This window comes from Amphiprion ocellaris, chromosome 4 (assembly GCF_022539595.1).
Source record: "Amphiprion ocellaris isolate individual 3 ecotype Okinawa chromosome 4, ASM2253959v1, whole genome shotgun sequence".
In the NCBI taxonomy this organism is placed as follows: domain Eukaryota; kingdom Metazoa; phylum Chordata; class Actinopteri; family Pomacentridae; genus Amphiprion; species Amphiprion ocellaris.
Window position 1 is genome coordinate 9,847,199 of NC_072769.1, and position 20,966 is coordinate 9,868,164.

General features: G+C 40.2%; 1 long non-coding RNA gene across 1 annotated transcript; it reads right to left on the minus strand.

Moving 5' to 3' along the window:
- Positions 1–255: 255 nt before the first annotated feature.
- LOC118471245 (uncharacterized) lies at positions 256–4,174 on the minus strand. The gene is made up of 3 exons (XR_004848497.2): positions 3,934–4,174; positions 3,723–3,857; positions 256–3,640 (listed from the first exon to the last, which is right to left on the minus strand). It is a non-coding gene; the product is annotated as an uncharacterized LOC118471245 (long non-coding RNA).
- Between the last annotated feature and the right edge of the window lie 16,792 nt (positions 4,175–20,966).

Here is a 20,966-nt window from a genome sequence, read left to right on the forward strand (position 1 = left end):
CAGAACGTTCACATGCATCCACAAACCTCTCAGCACTCAAACATCCACAGACAGGAGGCCGGCTGGACCGAGGCTCGGCGGCGTCCTCAGACCCACGAGTCGGGGAGTCAGTGAACTTGTTGGTCTGGTTTGAAGGCCTCCATGTGGTCCAGTAGAAGTCCACGTAGTCGGTGTTGGCTTTGAACCGCAGCGACTGGCCTCCATCAGGTGGACCAGCTCGTCCTCGTAGGGCTCCTCCTGTAACCTTGAGGGAACCACAGGAACATTCAGTAGCTGTTGGAGTTCTTCCTGTCAGGCTCGTGGTAGAACGGCTCTTAAGTATCTTGTACTTGTCTTATCTGGAACAATCTAACAGCCTAAACTGTTAACAGCGGTGTAAAGAAGCAAACACACAGGCATAGATTAGGACTCAAACTAGATTTATTTTAGAAAACAAATCAACTTGGAGGCATTTGTTCACACATGTGGCTGAATAGGAGGCCATCCAATCAGATTTGAGGTCTTCACTCTATAGTAGTGATGGTGAGATGAAGCCTCATGACGCATTGAGCCACTTGAGCCAATTGGTTCAAGAAACGGTTAATTTCTTGAAGCTTCATGAACACATGAAGCCACCTACTGGCCAGGTGTATAATCACAGGCAGCTGTATCTGAATCACATCTGATGCATTGAATTTTTAATCGGTTATGGCTGTTGGGAATAACTATGAAATACAAGAAAATGTATGACCAAATAATTTCTGTAGATAAATTCTCACATGTAGAATAAAATATATTTTCATGTATTCTGTGTGTGTGTAAATTTTCCCCAAAATGGTAGTATCATATAATGTGGCAGGTTGTGTAATGTTTTTCTGTCACTGTAAGAAAACGCCATGGCCTTAAGCAGGCAGAGGACAGTGAAAGTGTGGAACTAGGAAGATCGTACTGAATATGCTGTGTAACGTGGACAACGATGCACAGGAAAGGGGACATTTTATTCCTTTCATTCAGAAATAACAGTTTCTCAACAGTTTTTGGTTTTAAACGATTTCTTTTTTGACACACACAATAAACACCTCACCTAACAGTGAAAAATACAGTTCTTGATAACCAAAGCTAATGCATCTGTAATAATGTTAGATTCAGCTTACCTGATTAAGAATCATCAAATCGAAATGTCCCCACACAGGGGAAATCCTCCTTTTCCTAGCTGGCTCCTTCCTTCTCTCCTCACTCTCCTAAATCTCCAAACTATTTTTCTACTCTCTAAACTCTCCAAACTATATCCAGACTATATAAACACTCTCCAAACTCTAGTATTCAAGCTATTCAAACTCTCAACTGACCGAAACTCTCCATCAAAAACCCACATTTTGAACAGAGCCTGAGGGGTTTGTGTTGCTGTCAAACCTCTAGGCAAAATCTGAACCACTTTCCGAAGCGGTCACGTGGTTCAGCCAGGCAGCGAGGCTTCGGACGTCATCATTTTGGCCCCTCCCCTAAATGAAGCAAGCCTTGATACGCCCTCTCCAATACTCGGCACACGCTTCGAAGCCTCAGCACGTCTCCTAACATCACTACTCTGTAGGTTGTTTGTTGGGTGAGACTCTTGGACCTCCATCAGCTGACGTGGATGTTTGATGGTCTTCTTCTCTAGTGCCAGATGATTCATCCATGAATTCAGCAGCTACAGACTGAAATGAAGCTCATGCTGCCGTTACTGAATTCCTGTTCCAGATCAAATGTTCAGAGCTCACCTTGAATGCAGCCGTCTGCTGTCTGATAGTTTTTCTCATTGTAGTCTTCAATAAAGTCTTTTTCCTCATGTCAGGATGTGGTGAGACTCTTTCTCAGTCGCTGCAGATGTCCCTCATTGTGCATCTCCAGAGAAGAAACAGAAAAACTGGTCACTGCTTCAGCATCACAAACGCTCTCCAGCATTGAGAGTGTTTTAGGAATTCATTCATTGTGTTGTGAACTTTGAAGGAGCAGAAACTTTACAGCTGCCAAAGATATGAGCTCCAATTCTGGATGGTTTAGGAAATGAAGTTCATCAAATAAACACTTGATTTTTGCCGATAGCAAAAACAGCCTCAAAATATCTGTTTAGGAAGTGTTGTGTTTATAAATTCTGCTGAAAGCATTGACAGACATTCTCTTACAAGGTTGTGTAAAAAGCAGCCTGTCCTCTGAGCTACTGAGAAATTTTCCTGAACAAAGTTTCTACGTGTAAATCGGCTCAAAAACTAAAGCCTCAGTCAGAGATAACGGGTATCGCACATTATAAACAACTTTCTTTGTTAACTCAGACTTTCTGCTTCAACCTCACATAAAAAGGGGAGTTTAACTCATCAGGTGACTGAAAATGAACGGCTTGTGCAGTTCTAGATCCAAAAGTAGGACGTTTCAACTCATGTTTTACTACAAATACATGCAATAATAAATAAATACAATAGCTGGTTGTTAGTTTATTCACTATTAATGTCACTTAATATACTGGATTGAACTTGAGCAGTGGAAGAGAGAAGGAATTTAATGAAATTATGGAGATTCAGAGAGGTAATGTTGAGCGCAGTTTAATTGAAACCAGCTGAATGTTAAACTTCAGTGCAGCTGAACGGGTTTACCTTAACCTTCAAGTAAAATAACTTTTTTAAAAGCTAAAATACACAGCAGAGAAATACAGGTTGAGAAGTTCATTCTAATTGTGGCGAGATTCGAGGAATGTTTGTACCCAATTAGACCAATTATGGTCCCAACAACGCCACCTGGGACTTGCACCCAGGAAATCCTAGCTCAGGTGTGTTTCACTGTCACTAAACCAATTAAGGCTTAACAGGTTCCATTAACACAGGGGGGCGAGACGTGTTCCAATTTAACAATGTTTATTAACAAATTATATGAAAGGAAATAATGTCACACACCAGTTAACATATATGAACTAAAAGAAAGAACGGGCAACAAGGAATAAAAACTCGGGCTGGGGCTTACCCTGCGGCAGGAAAATCAAAAGGGGAGAGGAATCCTCAAATGAATCACCCGTGACACTGCAAATAATATACACACAAACACACGCACGCACCCCAAAAGAAAGGGGGGACCGTGAAAAAGACACCACCACCAGGGAATAACTGCTGCAGTAAGCCACAGCACCTGTAAACAAAAGACAGAGACAAAGATTAATAAAACGTGCCCAAACTAACCATAACTGGTGTGGACAAAAGAAAACGAAACCAAAGAACAATAAATGATGGATTAAATCAATACATGAGGCTGAATAAACTCAAAGAAAACAAAACAAAAAAAAATTAAACCAAGTAATGCAACAAAGCAAGCAAAAATACCCAAAGTAAATACCTAAATGGATTTCCAAATAACAAAGAAAAACAAAACATCATCAACTGAAGCAGCCCTTGCAGCTGTACAGGTTCTGGCACAGCAGCGACACAACCAGCCTATGCACGGAGCGGACGCAGGCGGCACTCGGCCGTGCTGAGAAATCCGCTCCAAGCCGCAACGAACAAAACAAAACCAAACAAACAAAAAAAAAAAAAAAAAAAAAAAAACACGAACGGTTCACAAGACGAATGTTAACGAAAACCAAAACAGCAGCTCGGCTTGAAGTTATGGTGGCGGTCAGATTATGCCGGGTTGTTAACTGAAAAGAAAAATAACCCTGAGTTATTAAACTCATTACGTGAAATCAGGATAGCGGCTGGGAGAACCAACCCATCACGTACCTGGCAACTGGAGGGTGTGAGCCACAAGAATACGGCTCGCACACACAACCAGCGCGAGCCTGTGATCCTATGCCCAGCAGGACTCCAGCAGATCCCCGTTTCACCCCGGGGAATTCACCCCCGCACTCAGCCACGCTGGAAGGAGTGGAGATATGGTGATCACCTGATGTAATCACACGCCAAAAACAAAAGAAGGCGGCAGAACACTTACATATACAGACAGCGCGCCTTGACGGCGATCACAACAGCTGGATACACCAGAGAACGGCTGCGTCCACCAACGCCGTCATGCCAAACCACAGCCACCACGGAAGCAAGCAGGGAGCGAAGGACAGAAAGCTCCACAGCTGCACACCTGAATATAAAGGGCGCATAGTACCGCCCAGCAATTACGGTGCCCGCACCGCTGGCACGGCGCCCAATAGCGGCCAGGAGGGAGACACCCTCCCGTCAGATAATAATGACGGCCAGCTGTGGTAGCAACTAACACAGGTGTTCAGCGGTAAGTTAGCCACCTGTGTTAATTAGCCCACTAGCTAACTTAGCCGCTTAGCTAGCTAACGCGTCTGGACCAACTGCTCAAACACGACAAAACACAACTCTTCACAAGTCGCTGACTTAACGTACAACAAAACAATGCTGCTGGTTAGAAGTATTTATCGTCTTACCGTGTTTTACTCCAAAAACAGAGATGCTGCCAGATGTGCCGACCACAGATATATAGAAGACTGGATACGCTAGCTATGGTCTAACCAATCACTGCTCTCTGGCTCCGCCCTCTGAGAATCTTGTTGTCGTTTGGCTCCACACTCGCTGATGACTACTTCCGGTCTTAGAAACTGAAAAAACGGACCTTTTCTCGTTTCTGTCCCTTACTGATTTTATTTTTTTGTTATTCTAAATATAAAATGAAAATCAAAGCATTTTTAAAATTTCGTATCTCCCCTTTTGATCATGAAAAGGAAAAACGCCTTGTATTTCAATTTTAATTTTTGCATTTTAAAACGAAAATCAAATAACCACTCGTTTTTTGTTTTTCAATACCCGTTTCAGAACGGAAAATCCAATTGCCAGATGAATACACGGACCCCGGCTACAAAAAGGCTTTGCAAACCCCTTTTGCAGTCTAAATATATTTGTTGAAGGACACTAAGTACTGAGTCTGAGTTTCACAATATAGAAAGTAATACTGTACCAACATTTAAAGAGTTTAATTTTTGAGGTGGATTCTCTGAACAAGCCCAGATGTACAGCTACAGCCAGTCAAGATGTACCTTCAGCAACAAGAAAAACAAAGATTCCTGCAACAGATGGTGTGGCTTCCACAGAGACCTGATCTCAATATTATGAAGTTGGCTTGGAATTACATAAAGAGACAGAAGCGAGTGAACTGAGACAGCCTAAACACACAAAAGAATGTAGAAAGTTCTCTGAGATGCTTGGAGCAACTTCCCTGTTAAGTTTTTTGAAAAACAGTGCATTAGTCGATCTATCTATCTATCTATCTATCTATCTATCTATCTATCTATCTATCTATCTATCTATCTATCTATCTATCTATCTATCTATCTATCCATCTATCCATCTATCCATGTATCTGTCTATATCTATCTATCTGTGTGTGTGTGTGTGTGTGTGTGTGTGTGTGTGTGTGTGTGTGTGTGTGTGTGTGTGTGTGTGTGTGTGTGCTGTGCTGTGCTGTGCTGCGCTGTATTAAAGGAAAAAGATGATCATGCCAAATGTTGAATTTATTTGTTGGGTTTTCTGTTTACTGCACTTTAAATGAAGCTAACTGATAAAATCTATTCATGGCATCATTATAAATCTACTTGGTAGTCACAAAACTTGGCTCTATCGTGACACTAACACTGATTACTGAATTACACATTATTAAATAAAAACAGTATTTTGTGATTATTAATGTTAACCTAACATTATAACAGTTGTTTTTGTGAACTTCAGTAAAATCCCTTTTTGGCTTTTTAGAAGGAACCGGCAACCCAAACTTAATGCTAACTGATGTGTATCGCATCGAGGCCTGCCCAGTGCACTCACGGGTGCTCGGCTAATGGCCTTTTAAGCTTAATGACCAAGGCCAAGCAGAACAGAATGTTTATAAACCTCTCATTTATCATGAGAGGTTATTCATCTAGTCCTAATGGATGTCTTCTAATGCCATGCTAAATGAGGTGGTTCTTTAAAATCTGCTGGTTAAATGCTATTCACATCTCGGGTTAAAAGCAAAATGAGGGAGAATTAGTTTTATTCATTTTCTCTGTTTTTCTCCCATTAGCTTATCAGCGAGAAGTTTCAATGAGAAATGATGTTGTGGACACAGGTGAGGACAGACAGGTAAAAAAGAAGAGGGGATTATCTAAAACATACAGTTAAAAAAAAAAAAAGTTTTCAGAGTGAAATAACCCCAGCTGGGCATACAAGCAAAACATCATTTTGGAGTGGGCGTTACAAGAGTCCTGGGGTCAGAAATTGTACTCAACACCACTTCACTCCCCAAGGACTGCATTAGCTTTTCATTCATCAAGAAAAATAAGAAGAGCACTGTTTTTTGTAGCAAAAAGGGGATAAAAGACATGTATGTCTGAGAGAATGTAGAAACCCACAGAGAAGGACAGCCTTTTCCCAACAAATCTTCATGGTGAGAGACTTAACAGGATTGCATTGATTTTAAGCCATGCTCTGCTAGGTGCAGTCATGGCAACAGGCTAACAAACAAGTTACTTTATGTTCCTTTTAATGGAGTTTCAAAGGCTAAACAGGTAAATCAAAGAGAGGAAAAATATTTGGAAGAAAATGGTTATGGAGTAAATTAAGCATTTGGGGAAAAATAGCAAGTTTCATTGAATGAATGATTCATTATTATTCTCAGTACTTTTGGAACCAGATATTTCACTTTTTGTTTTTGTTTTCCTCTGTTTCTGTTTGTCTCCCAAAGAAGATACACAAAAACAGAGCAGGAAAAAAAAAACATGGACAGGGAGTTATATAAGAAACTCCCGGACTCCAGTCTGTAATGAGCTGTAAAAGCTCCCTGGCTGTGCCCTGTCTGTCTCCTCCTCTGCCTGTCTGAGCGTTCCAGTCAATCAGTTTGCTGGATGATTTTGCTCTCTTTACTTGGTGCTATGGGTCGGATGAAAAGGACATGACCTACTGACAGCAAAAAACAGTCGTATAGCTTGTGCTGCAGAATGATAAATGGAAGCATGTTTACATACAATATGCCATGTATTGTTTAAAAGCATTTGCCTAAGTGAGTATTGTAATACTTTTATGAAACATACACTACCATACAAAAATTTGGGGTCACTTAGAAATGTCCTTATTTTTGAAAGAAAAGCAATTTTTTCCCCGCTGAAGTTAACATTAAATTAAACAGAAATACAGTCTAGACATTGTTAATGTGGTAAATGACTATTCTAGCTAGAAACGACTGATTTTTAATGGAATATCTCCATAGAGGTACAGAGGAACATTTCCAGCAACCATCACTCCTGTTTTCTAATGGTACATTGTGTTAGCTAATGGTATTGAAAGGCTGATTGATGATTAGAAAACCCTTGTGCAGTTATGTTAGCACATGAATAAAAGTGTGAATTTTCATGGAAGACATGAAATTGTCTGGGTGACCCCAAACTTTTGAACGGTAATGTATGTATTGCTGATTAAACAGAACTGACAAGTCGTAGCAGAACTGAGCTGGAAGATATATCATGAACAAAATAAAAGATCAACTCCATAGATGAGCATTGCCACATTGAAACTAAAGCTTAGACTTCTTGAATTTCATATAAAGTAAAGGAAGCAATCATGTCTACTTGCAGAGTGGCTTTCTGCATCATTATTCTTCTTCAGAATCTGTTTCTGGTTCATACATTGCTGAATTACTTTACTACAACTTGACATTGTGTAGTGTACAATGGTTTTACAGTGTTTGAGCAGAGTCATAGGTGAGCTGGTGTGCTGAGCTGCAGTGAGTGGGAGATGAGTGGAGACAGAGGCCAGAATTTCATAGACCTGCACATTTTAGAGGACACAGCGGTGTCGAGACACAGCTAAGAAATTTAAAGGCAGGAAGGAATTCGTTTCTGACTTCTGAATGTGCAACTTGATACTCCAAGGAGTTTTTAGGAGTTAAATCAATGGCCAGAGAGGGATTTGACATGATGATCTTTCTATGTTTGTTCATTCTTTTTTTAAAATCTGTGAAACAGGAGAAAATTATTTTTGCTAAGTGAGGGAACAAACCTTTTGCAAGGATCTTTTTTTTTTTTTTTTTTAAATTTCGAAGCTTCTTTCCAGCATAATTTTTAAAAATTGTTTGCTGGGTAAGAGTAAACGCATTTTTGATTGCTTCTAAATGAGTTTAAACACAAGGTACATGGAGGATAAAAACAGTAACTTTGAAAAATTATTCTGGCAAAACTTTTTTCACCACCTCTGGAAAGGATTCTGGCAAGAAATTAAAGAACTAAGGAAGATTAACCTAATTGGTGAAACATTTTCACTTGTTCTTAAGTCAAAAATACACTATATTGCCAAAAGTATTCGCTCACCTGCCTTGACTCGCATATGAACGTAAGTGATATCCCATTCCTAATCCATGGGGGTCAATATGACGTCGGTCCACCCTTTGCAGCTATAACAGCTTCAACTCTTATGGGAAGGCTGTCCACAAGGTTTACAAGTGTGTTTATGGGAATTTTTGACCATTCTTCCAGAAGCACATTTGTGAGGTCATACACTGATGTTGGACCAGAAGGCCTGGCTCTCAGTCTCCGCTCTAATTCATCCCAAAGGTGTTCTATCGGGTTGAGGTCAGGACTCTGTGCAGGCCAGTCAAGTTCATCCACACCAGACTCTGTCATCCATGTCTTTATGGACCTTGCTTTGTGCACTGGTGCACAGTCATGTTGGAAGAGGAAGGGGCCAGCTCCAAACTGTTCCCACAAAGTTGGGAGCATGGAATTGTCCAAAATGTCTTGGTATGCTGAAGCATTCAAAGTTCCTTTCACTGGAACTAAGGGGCCAAGTCCAGCTCCTGAAAAACAACCCCACACCATAATCCCCCCTCCACCAAACTTTACACTTGGCACAATGCAGTCCCACAAGTATGGTTCTCCTGGCAACCACCAAACCCAGACTCGTCCATCAGATTGCCAGATGGAGAAGCGTGATTGGTCACTCCAGAGAAGGCGTCTCCACTGCTCTAGAGTCCAGTGGTGGCTGCTTTACACCACTGCATCCCATGCTTTGCATTGCACTTGGTGATGTATGGCTTGGATGCAGCTGCTCGGCCATGGAAACCCATTCCATGAAGCTCTCTGCTGAAGCACTGTTCTGGAGCTAATCTGAAGGCCATATGAAGTTTGAAGGTCTGTAGCGATTGACTCTGCAGAAAGTTGGCCACCTCTTGGCACTATGCACCTCAGCATCCGTTGACCCCGCTCCATCAGTTTACGTGGCCTACCACTTGGTGGCTGAGTTGCTGTTGTTCCCACACACTTCCACTTTCTTATAATACAGCTGACAGTTGACTGTGGAATATTTAGGAGCGAGGAAATGTCACGACTGGATTTGTTGCACAGATGGCATCCTATCACAGTTCCACGCTGGAATTCACTGAGCTCCTGAGAGCGAGCCATTCTTTCACAAATGTTTGTAAAAGCAGTCTGCATGCCTAGATGCTTGATTTTATACACCTGTGGCCATGGAAGTGATTGGAACACCTGATTCTGATTATTTGGATGGGTGAGCGAATACTTTTGGCAATATAGTGTATATCAGAAATGTCAGAAGTATTATTTTTTTTCTCCTTTGCCTCTCAGGGCTACTACATAGAGATATCATCCTATTTATAGTGTTTTGAAGGCTAATATTTAAAAGTATAGTTCTATTTTCTTTTTTTTTTCAAAACTAAGAATGTGGTCAATGTTGTTTTTCTTTACAGCACCATTAGACCATTAACAGACACAAAAAATGTAAAGATGCATTAATGGATGTCAGCAATAGGATGGTCAAAGCTGCAGTATTGTAGTGTAGTGCAGTGGTGTCAGGATACTTCAAAGCAAAACCTTGTTCCTCTGCCTCTGCTCTCATTCTAACTGAGCGGTGTACGCTGCCTTTAGGTGTGCTAATGATGAGGCCTGGAGGTCAAGTTTGGACAGCAGAACCAAACAAAGTGTGCAGTAGTGCTGGCTGTGTGTGTGTTTCTGAAAAATGTGTAAGGATCTAACAGAATAGCAGAAAGAAATGTTGCCACATCTTATTAAGTACAAAGGATTATTAGTCTTTAAATGGTCAATGGTGAAAAGGTTATTAAAGTGATGAAAGCATATCAGTTTAAGCATTATATTCCACATTGCTTTCAATTAATTTGGTCATGACCAAATTAGGATTGACCTAATGAGGATTAAGCTCTGTTAGAAAATAGATGGTTGGCTGGATGGTCATGACCAAGCAATGCTAATAGTAAAACTGTGTCCAAGATTGCTGACATTTGGACTGCTGTCAAACAATTACATCAGTAAATCCCAAGAAACTGATTTATTTTAGTTTATTGACAAAAAGTAAGCCACCATAGGTATAAAACTGTTTAATGAACCAGCAACTTTATATTTCAGTAATTGCGAAAAATGGCAAATAGAAAAAAAATACGAACAGTGGAAGAGAAAACTTATTTGTTCCCAAACTTACACTCTCATCTTTGAACAAATATTAAAGTTTATGACTGAAGGTTTGTCAGAAAAAAAATGCAGTTTAGAAAAAAAAGACATAATGAATTATATTTTTCTATGTTAATAGCTCTCGCTATTAGTGATTCAGTGTCATTCTTGTTCAGAGTAGCTTGTAATTTCAGCTAAAACAACTAAAGCCTCATGTCACTGATATCAATTCAACACGCACATGGCCCTGCATATGACACTTTAATCCTTGAAGGATGCCACACTACAGATTGTTCCTTTACAAAATTGTGTTGCTGGTGAATATTGTTGGTGCAGTTGTATCTTCATCGTTCTACTCCTATGAGTGAATTTGGTGTCCTTTTGAGGCAATGTAGTGCTCCAGTTAATGCATTTACTTGTTTTCACATATTACATATCCTTACTGGGGTCATAGTACCTTCCAGTATTGAATCGTGTGTTACAGTTTTACAGTCCATTGCTGGGAGTCAATTAAGACTAAATCAGGCTCTCATGACTTCTTGTCAAATACAATCAATCTATTAATTTGTCTGAGAGTGAACCATGGCACTGCAGACACACATAACGAGACCGTGCTTATATAAAGAGATTGTGTTGGTCACCAATGAAGCCAGGATGAAGATCTATTGGATTAAGTTCTCCTTGTAAGATGCATAGCATAGTGAATGATTTTCCATATTATATACATGTATATACAGACTCAGGCAAATCAGCTAAGCTATGTATGTTTTACTTCTCTATGACATGGGAAGTAATCTCGAGCATAGGTATGAATTTAAGCCATATTTATTCTCTCTTGCTCCAACTTCCACCAAAAATATACAGAATAAATGCATCGAGGATGTCCTAACTGTCCTGTACACCTGACTGTGGGTCTCTGAATATCACAGTTGTTAATATGATTAGGACCAGTGACCGAAGGAAACATGGCCAAGGTAAGGACACTGTCACCCCGAGAGAGGACACACCTTATCCCGGACGAGGGGGTTAAGAAGGTTGACAGGGAGAAAGAAAGGGCAGTGTCGATGAACACATACCTAAAACACTTTTTGCTCACCTGAATGACATTTGTGTCTTGCAGAGACAGTCACTCTGTCATCCAGGCTTTGAAAACAATGTATCAAATCAGAAGCTTTAACATCTGCTATAACATACTGCAGAGGTAGACGACAAGTTTACCATTACCCCAAATATCAGCTATACAAATATCTATTCACACCACTGTGTCTGAGGCAGACAGTGAGCAGGATATTCATTCTTGTCATCATTCATTTGTTTGACAGCCTGGAATCCCATCATTGTAAAAGTGTGTACAATTACACTTGGATGCGGAGCGTCAAGTTTTGAGAGAGTCTCTGTCATTATCTTTGGTTTTGGTCGTACCGTATTGTAATTTTTTGCTTTCTGCCTTTGTGTCTGATTGTGTGGTCCTCTTGTATTGGTTTTACCTCTCGTCCTCCAATCAGCTCTTGTTTGAGTGTAAATAAAAGCCTGGCTTCCCTCTTTTAGTTTCCACATTGTTTATTTCTCATGTCTTTGTAAATGTTTTTTTTCTCATTTTATTTGTTTGGAATTGTTTTCTTCAGTTATACATGTGCCTCCAGTTAATCCCTGGTTTTCTAGCCACTTTTTTGTTTGTACTCCTGCCAGCCTCCACTTAATTCTATTAAAGTTGCTTTGGATTTTTTTCATCTGCCTATCAGCAATGTGTGTGTGTGTGTGTGTGTGTGTGTGTGTGTGTGTGTGTGTGTGTGTGTGTGTGTGTGTGTGTGTGTGTGTGTGCAAAGAGACTGATGCAACATGTCCTGAAAGGTACTGGCACCAGTGATCGTGTTTTCATGTTCTATGTTAGAGACAGTGTTGAAAGTCCCTATTTCTGAAGAAAAACTGGTCCCCTGATTAGTTAAGATATAAAATAAAGCCCTTATAAACTACCTGCACAACTGTGAACACCAGACAACTACAGTAGTGACTAGCTGGTGAACATAGTAGAGCAGTTAGCAGTTAAAGAGCCTGACATTTTCATCAGGAGTCGATGGAGTTTGCTTAGATTGAGGTCTGTATTAATAATGTAATGCAAGTGGCAAGAATTCACACAGGAAACTGAGTTAAGCAAACATGTATTACAGGTAGAGCTTCACTGGAGGCTGAAATTGTGTTTTTTGTTGTTTTTTTTTTTTTTTGTCAAATTAAGCCTCATTGGTTGAAGTCAGAAAAGTTAGTCTAGCGGATCTGACAAATTCACATCTGTCACACAGAGAAGAACAGATGTTACTGGCATTTGAGACCTGAGATGATTAACATTCTGTATCATGGTAAACAGTGTAGTTAACTCTATTTCCCATCAACAACATGCAAAAAAAGAAATGTGCTTTTTACTCCCATTTAGGCTAAATCCAATGGGTGAAAGTTATTCACTTGAATAGTTTTCCTCTAAAAATTTAAGAAATATATATAGTATGATGTAGCACATTTAGCTCAGTATGGCAGACTGGAGTCAGGTCTCAAATCAAAGTTATTCTGAAACTCCACCAGCGGAATGCAACTGCAGTCATCAGAGAGAAAAATGGGGTTGTGATGTTGTTGTCACTGTGGCTGTGAGTGGGGTTCCAGGAGAATAGGCAAGTGGTGGGATGCAGTAGGCATGCAAACCGGGGTAGAGAGGTGTGTGGTTGGTGATTCGTGATGAGAAATGATGAGATGATTGGATGCTACCTGCCTGGAGAGAGAAAAGCTTTGGAGAGCAGTGCTGTTTAAGTGCACACCACTGTGGGGTGAACACTAAGTAGAATATCAGAATCTTTCATCCTACACTTTTGTCATGAACTCCAAGTACCATGAGTGCACTTTCATTGGCACATATCACACAAGGTAACACTCACAGGTTTGGCAGGCCAGAGTTTTGATGCAATAACCTTACTGCTGGGAAAATGCTGCGCGCACACACACACACACACACACACACACACACACACACTGATTGATACCTTTCTCTCTGCCCTGTAAAATGGGTAAATTGTCATGAAGCATTCACAAGTGTGGAACTGACACACAAGATAAATGTCTGCATCTGTTTCAAACACACAGACACACAGGTTGGCGTTCTGTGTATGAACATGTGGGAGTTCACACCTCCACACATACGCTTTGACAACTACAGCAGAAGTCTCCATGCTAAAAACCGAGAACCTCTGTTCAAAGCCGTACATCAAATAAAGATGGATTTGTTGTGATACCGTGTAAATGTGAATATGTGGCGATGCATTCGTGCACAAACACACCGCTAGCATGAAACAGCGCTGCACACCCGTTGTGATCAATCACCATATTGTGGCTTCCCACTCTCCACACCAATATAATACTATCACATGGTCTTGAAGACAAGGCTTTGATTGGCTCAACGTGTTATTTCTTGGGGTTGCAGTTTATTTCATGTTGTGATAGGACCTTGGGCTCTGGCAATATTTGCATTATCACAAATTCATTCATTTTCTCCCTGTGCCAGGACTGGAGAAAAATGAGTTGCTATATTGAAGTATATGAGTAAGAGGAAAATAGGCAGGGTAGGGGGTCACAGGGGGCTTGAACTAGAAGAATGAAATGTCCATGGAAACTTTGAATTTTGGAGAAAAATGGAATGAATTTCAGATGGTACACTGAAACAAATTGCTCATTGAGTATGAATGACAGAGCCAATTAGATAATGATGAGCACATTTTAGAGCTCATTAAAGACTGGGCAGGGTGGCTTAGTGTTTAAAAATACCAACCTTCAAACGAGCAGAGCGACATGTATCAGCCAACATCCTCTTTAAGCACCGCCTGATCATTATCACAGACATATGTGACATATAGTTGTTGTAAATTGGAAAAACATGCTGGAGTGTCACAAGAATGGCATAATTTTTCAAAAAGTCATTCACCCCCCCAATGGGCATTAACAAGCCAAAGACTGAAAACAGCACAGTGATGAAAGAGGCAAAAGGAAGCTGGCACAAAGTGTGCTAAGCAACAGATGTTAGCTGGCAGACCACCACACAAATGGTTATAAAACAGCCATGAAGGAATCCGCTGCTTGTCCTGCCCTGACAAATATGTGGTGGGCAGCCAGGGTTCTTACAGAAGTTCCACTTCACTCAGCAAAAAGAGTAGGCTACACTTAGAAAAGGAGTAAAACATCAGGTAATGAAGGACTGTGTGGTGTACATCACTCTGGGTTTTGGTGCCTCGTGTTTGTGGTATGAAGGTAGTATGGTCATGGGACCTGCTGTGCATGTGGAACATACTCAGGCTTTCTTTGCATGAACTGGCTCAGTAAAATCTAAAACCCCAGTAGAAGGTAAGGGGTATCACAACTATCGTTATCAGCTGTCTTTGATAATCCAGGTTTTCTTCATTCTTCGTTAGACTCCATGTAGGTTCCTATAAAAGGGGTTGTCTGACATGTTTTGACTCTTCTCCCAGACAAAATGGGCTACGGCAAAAAGCGCTATTACTGCAAATGATGCAAGAGAGAAATACTGGTAGAAAATTGTTAATCGTGTGAGTTATTATATATTTATTTAACCACTCAGTGCAATCTCAATGCAGAAGCCACTTATTTCAAATGTGACAGCTGCACAACAGAGCTATTAAAAATGACATTCCACAAGTTTACTTCGATCTGACACTGTCCAACAATCAAGGTCACATGGAAATCACTTTACTTTGGCTGCTAAAACAGCAGTGTAAAAACAGATTAATTACAAATTAAGAACAAGGATTTAAAAAACATATTTATGCATTTTCTGCATCACCAGCTGAATGCATGTAGGTTCCAATGGCAATGCTACACATACAGTTTGCCTGCTGCAACTGCACGGCTTTCTTCAGGGACATTAGTAACGTACAGCTCAGCAGGTTTATGGATATAACATATTCCCTCAGCTGAGTGTCTGTATTGCACACAGAGAATATGATCACAAAAAGAACTGGTGAAAGGGTGGCACTTCTTACAGCCAATTTAAATCAAAACCTGTGAACAGAACCTCCTCCAGAGAAGGTTAGCAGTGCAGCATAAGTTACCATGGTGATCTCACAGGTTAAAAAAGGTTGGAACTCGCAAACCCACTAATCTCTCTTTGTAGTACACCCTTGTGGTCTATTAAAACTGAAACACAGTTCATCAAAGCTACAAAAAGTGATTTATTTTCATATAGCACAAATGGGTTGAATGATTGCGTAACATTGAACGCAGACATAAAACTATCACACAATTCCGAAACTTGTTAGCATCTTTCAGCTCATCGTTTTGATCCAGCAGCTTCAGACAACAAAAACAGCAACATTTTGGTATGCTGTCACTGCGCTCATCAGTTTGGCTTGAAGACACCGCTGACAGCTGATTTCAGCAACAAAAATAAAGCTAACAAGCAACCTGCTGTTTTTTGATAAACATTTGTTTCCTATTACAGAACTAAAGAGCAGACACACAAATGCATAGTTTGAGTGTAAAGAGTGCACTTAGCAGCCTCAGGAGTTGGAGGTTGGCGGTTACATGACCTGCATTTGAAAGCTGGGCAGACACAATATTCCATAAATGCTAATGTTATTTCATTTCTGTTAAATATGTTTTTTTAAAAAAGGCAACGTGTCTGCCGTTGCAACTTCATTAGGTGGTAATATTTCCATGTCGCCCTTACAGCTTCTACCCAATAAACGAAGAGCAGTAATTATAGCTTAGAAGAAAGTTCAAACTCTTTATTTTGATGAAAAACACTCTTTAATCAGAATGGTGGAGGATGATGTGTTTGCTTACACCTCAGCTTGTTGATAACCAACCAACATACGAGACATATTTACACCACCCTTGATTAATTCTGTGATAATTAATGCTATACTGAAATTTCCTGTTCTCAAAGTGCTGCCTTCTGATTTAATCTTAACCCTGCTGCAGCAATTTGTGTAGTACTGATGCGATTTCAGAATGGAAATTGTGCGCTTTTATTTGATGTTGTGCATAACTGTGTCCCTATACAACGATGATTGTCATTTTGTTTTTGTGTGGGTTTTTTTTTTTAATGTGCTGCACAACGTAGCAAGACATATTTGTAATTACAGTACATTACATTGTTAGCCTCTGGCCATTTCTCCCCTCCCACCCTGTAGGGGAAGAGAGGATTTATCAAGTGGTGTCATCACCGGTAGCATCTTGGCTTGGTGTAAACTTGTGTGTTTGTGTGTGTTTCAGACATGTTTACTTTCCCCCAGGCAGACAGAGCAGAACCCCTGCAGACCCATATGGCCTGGCATATGGCTCACCCTCCTCCCCAACCCTCCAACTTGCAACACACGCATAACACACTTACACAAACAAGCTGAAATACACAATCATAATGTAGCCACACACTGTGCCATGATGCAAACAGGTAGACAGAACACGCTGTTCTGCCCTGAATCTACCTGCAGTATCTGGACTAGGTGGGTGTTCACAACATTCCTTCTCTTTCTATTTCTCCTTTCAACAGGGATCAAACGATTTATTTCATCTCGCTCATTGATTCAGGTAGACGTTTCACTGACTCTGGATCGCTCTCCAATTTGATCTCAGCAGCTGCCTTCTTTTTTTAAGTTCTGCATATCCAGTGAGTTTGCAAGACTTTGATGAATCTTTGGGAGCCCTGTAGGCACAGTAACTGTTGCTGCAAAAAAGTTTCCCAGCACAACATATGGACGGAGGCTACATACTGATTTGCCCGCTCGACAACATGCACACAGACAGACAGACAAACAGTATTTCCAACTATGACATATTACTTTGCAGATTGCACAATGCTCTGTCTAATCATGTGTGTAGCAAACCAGCCCATTCTTATTCCAAGGGCATCAAATAATGGCTTTTTGCACTAGTCGCTGGCGTCTGAGAAACACACAAGGCGTCCTAAGTGCTCCTGTCAGTATTGGACGCCAATAGATGTACAAGAGGTTTTTCTACATATGGAGGTTGGAGAGCTGGTGGTGGCATACTTTACAAGAATTTCACCCTGAAGATGGTTTCTATTGCATGTTGGATTTGTTTTTTTCACTTAGTTTTGTGGGATTTTGTGACTTCAGTCTTGTTTTCATACAGTTAGATGTTTGGCACCAAAGCTACTTGGTTAAGTTTGGGAAAATATCATGGCTCAAGTTAAAATACTAACAACACTAACCACACTTTTCATACAAGGCAAATTTCTCACTGCCTGTAAAGGAACAATAGTGAAAACACCACCCGGCAACATTTGGCTGTAGAATCATGATGTCAATATCTGTCTTTTACAGATTTTTACCACCCTGCACATTGAAAATTAAAGGGTACTCAGTGCATTCAGATGTGACCAGGTGGCAATATGTGATGAGTTGAGAGTGACACAGGACTCACCTCCAATGGGTGTGTGGGCGTATGTGAGAGAGCTTCCATTATTGATGCATTTCAGCTAATAGAAAATGGACTGACACAACTGTATTTAATATACAGTAGAATCAAGCAATACAAAAAAGACAAATACATTATCAAGAAATGTTTGTACTTGTATTCTTGTGAATGCATTAAGTGGCATAATGCATTGTGTAGTTAATGATCATCATTTAAAATTAAATTCTAGTTTTTTTCAGCTTGGTGTGTTCCCATTAGTGTGGCTGTTGTGGCCTAGGGATCATGCAGATATTGCGATCTTTACCTTCCTTAAAGAGATTCATATTACTAACTGCATTATGGATCTCCAATCAGTGATTTTTGCAATCTGACCTAATCACAGGCATATTCATCTACAGTGGGGATGGAGGCAGAAAGACAACAGGAAATCCTGAAAGACAAAGTACCTTAAGAAACTGGCTGTGTTCATTTCTCTAATGTCGGCTGAGGAGGAAAAACTGTTCCTGCGAAGAATGGAAGAAATTTGATGCAAGACTTGGGAAATTTCAATTAATCCATGGATGAGAGAATCATTCCAGCTGTGGAAATACAAACTGCAGCTTTGATAAACATGAGGACAGTGTTTCAGCTTCTCACAATCAGCTGGAAGACCAAAACGATGAGAGACCAAATGCTCAGCTCTACATTCGAAAAGTACAGTTGAAAATATTTCCCATCAAGCTGTTTGCTTTCAGTCAGGCTCAAAGACAAGCATTTAAAAGTGATTCATGTCAAAATCCTCTTTCTTCGGAAAGCTGCACCTAAACACTGTTTCCCCAAATCTCTACATCAAAGGCGATAAGTGCAAAGTTAGCATGACATTCACAGCCACAACAGTCGCATTATAGGGAACTACACCAGGCTGAAATAAACAATAATTCTCCTAAAACTCTTTCACTGTAACCCTTCCCTTCTAAACTTTCTAAACTCTGACACTAAGTCTCATCCTTTAAACAGCTCTGACGGTGTATCAGAAAGCTCAATTTGGTTTGCTTGAAGATAGATTTATATGGATACAGACACACAGAAACTCGTTTGTGCTTCTTTCTTTTTATTTGAACTATCAAACACATCATAATGACTGAATGAATGCACTAATTTGCATTAAATAGCACACACTAATTACATGCGACTTGCCTATGCACCTTGCAGGTACTTTTCATTCATCATAAAGCCCACAAACAGGCGTCTCATTTAGAAGACAGAGCACTCGCACCTCATCAGCTTAGCAGTATCAGCATCAGACTCTTACCTGCACTAATTACACTGAAAACAAGCCAGTGATGTGTAATCATCTGCTGTGCTCACTCTTTCACCCCTCTAATCTTTCATGTCACCGACTGTTGCTGTGTCACCGGTTGTTACTGTTTGCTGCCTTCACGCTGCTGCTACTGATTATCCTGATGTCTCCCTCTACCATCTCAGCTTCTTCACATTTGTTTCTCTTAATTAATCATACTTTATAGCATCTTCTGCCTTTTGAAATAGGTATTTTTCATATCTCAGTAATAAATGTTTCCTGTTCTTGATGGAACTGTGGGGTCTCTACCACAATCTTACTGAGCTTAACATTGAGGCCTGGCGTCCTTTGTTAAGCAGAGCCTGTTCCAAATGTGTAATCATCTGTTGGTGTGAATGCTTGGCTGTCCTTTAATATACAATAAGACTTAATGGCTGGACAAGTCTGTTTGGGTTCTTTAAAGGGGCAAAATATGCAAAATTCACATTTCACTGTGTTTGAACATTGCTTCATTTCTCCAATGTGTCTAGAGGGGCACAAAAAGAAAGAAAAGACCACCTTTCTCCATTTCCTCTCCTCTGATCAAAGGGAGTGTTTCTGAACAATTCATTCAGATTTGCAGAACACATTAAGGGTGATAACCACGCATGGACGGCAAATAGATCCGCCTACTTACATGTCCAATGCCACTTCTGTTAACCCTAAAATGTGTCATCTACAAGCAAATGTTCTGATGTCAGATGTGACAGCTAACACAAGTATCTTCATGTACTCCTGGCATCTGAAGAACTAAAGCCTATTTTATTTTTGATGGTGATAGAGTAAAGTTGACTGCTTTCTTAAGGAGGATCAATATCACTTTGGACTGGCTTTAAAGCTAAAGCTAAAAGAAGTGGGAGCTTTGCACATTTTTTTATGTTTACAATTTATCTTTTGGTTGTTGTTTAGTGTTAGCGCATTACATTGTCAATGACCAATAGCTTTAATCATATGCCTGCAGTCCAGAGTCCAATGTAATACTGAGTAAAAATCTGAAATTGTGTCAAATTTCAGATCAATTTGAAACCCATGCACAAGCATTGGGGGTTGGAAATTCTTTCTCCATATCACCATTTGTGTACGATGTGATATAAATGACACATGTAAAGCATTTTTGTTTTAACAAGCCATATTTGTTCTCTTGCCTTGTCTTCACAGGATTTTCCATGGCAACAGCAAGACACAACCCTCTCCATAAAAGGGCAGCAGCTGGTCATTTGCATTTAATGCTACAGATACTGTACCAGTCTATAAAGAACAGGGCTAAAGCCAGGAGTCTTAAAGCCATAGCAGAATGAACCATTTGTGTGATATTTTTGAGCTGAAACATTGAAGAAATGTGCCGGAGACACGTCTTGGACCTTTAATAAGAAATTACTTAACAGCAAACTTGCCAAAATGCAAAGCTTGACTTGAATTAATTTTATTGGAAAATCTTTGAACCCACAGCAGAGTCAAGCATCACTGAGATGATTTAAGTCTCTATTCAGGTCATGAAGCGGTTGTTTCATGGATTAACCGGCTGAAAAAGAAAATACATCTGCGTTGTTATGATAGAAAACATCAAGAAATTGCATTGGGAATTTCCCTGGTGAGGGATCAATAAAGTTCATCTTATCTTACCATTTCAGCAAACTCACACTAATCACATACGATGTGAAGGTCTATTTATTTCAATTTGATCACTTATATGATGATTGGCAGATCAAAAGGACAGAAGAGGAAACACTGCACAAACTGTAAATCGACCGGAATACGCTGCAGTAGCAGATAATGTCAGTCTTAGAAACATTTTACTCTATATTCAGTAAATTA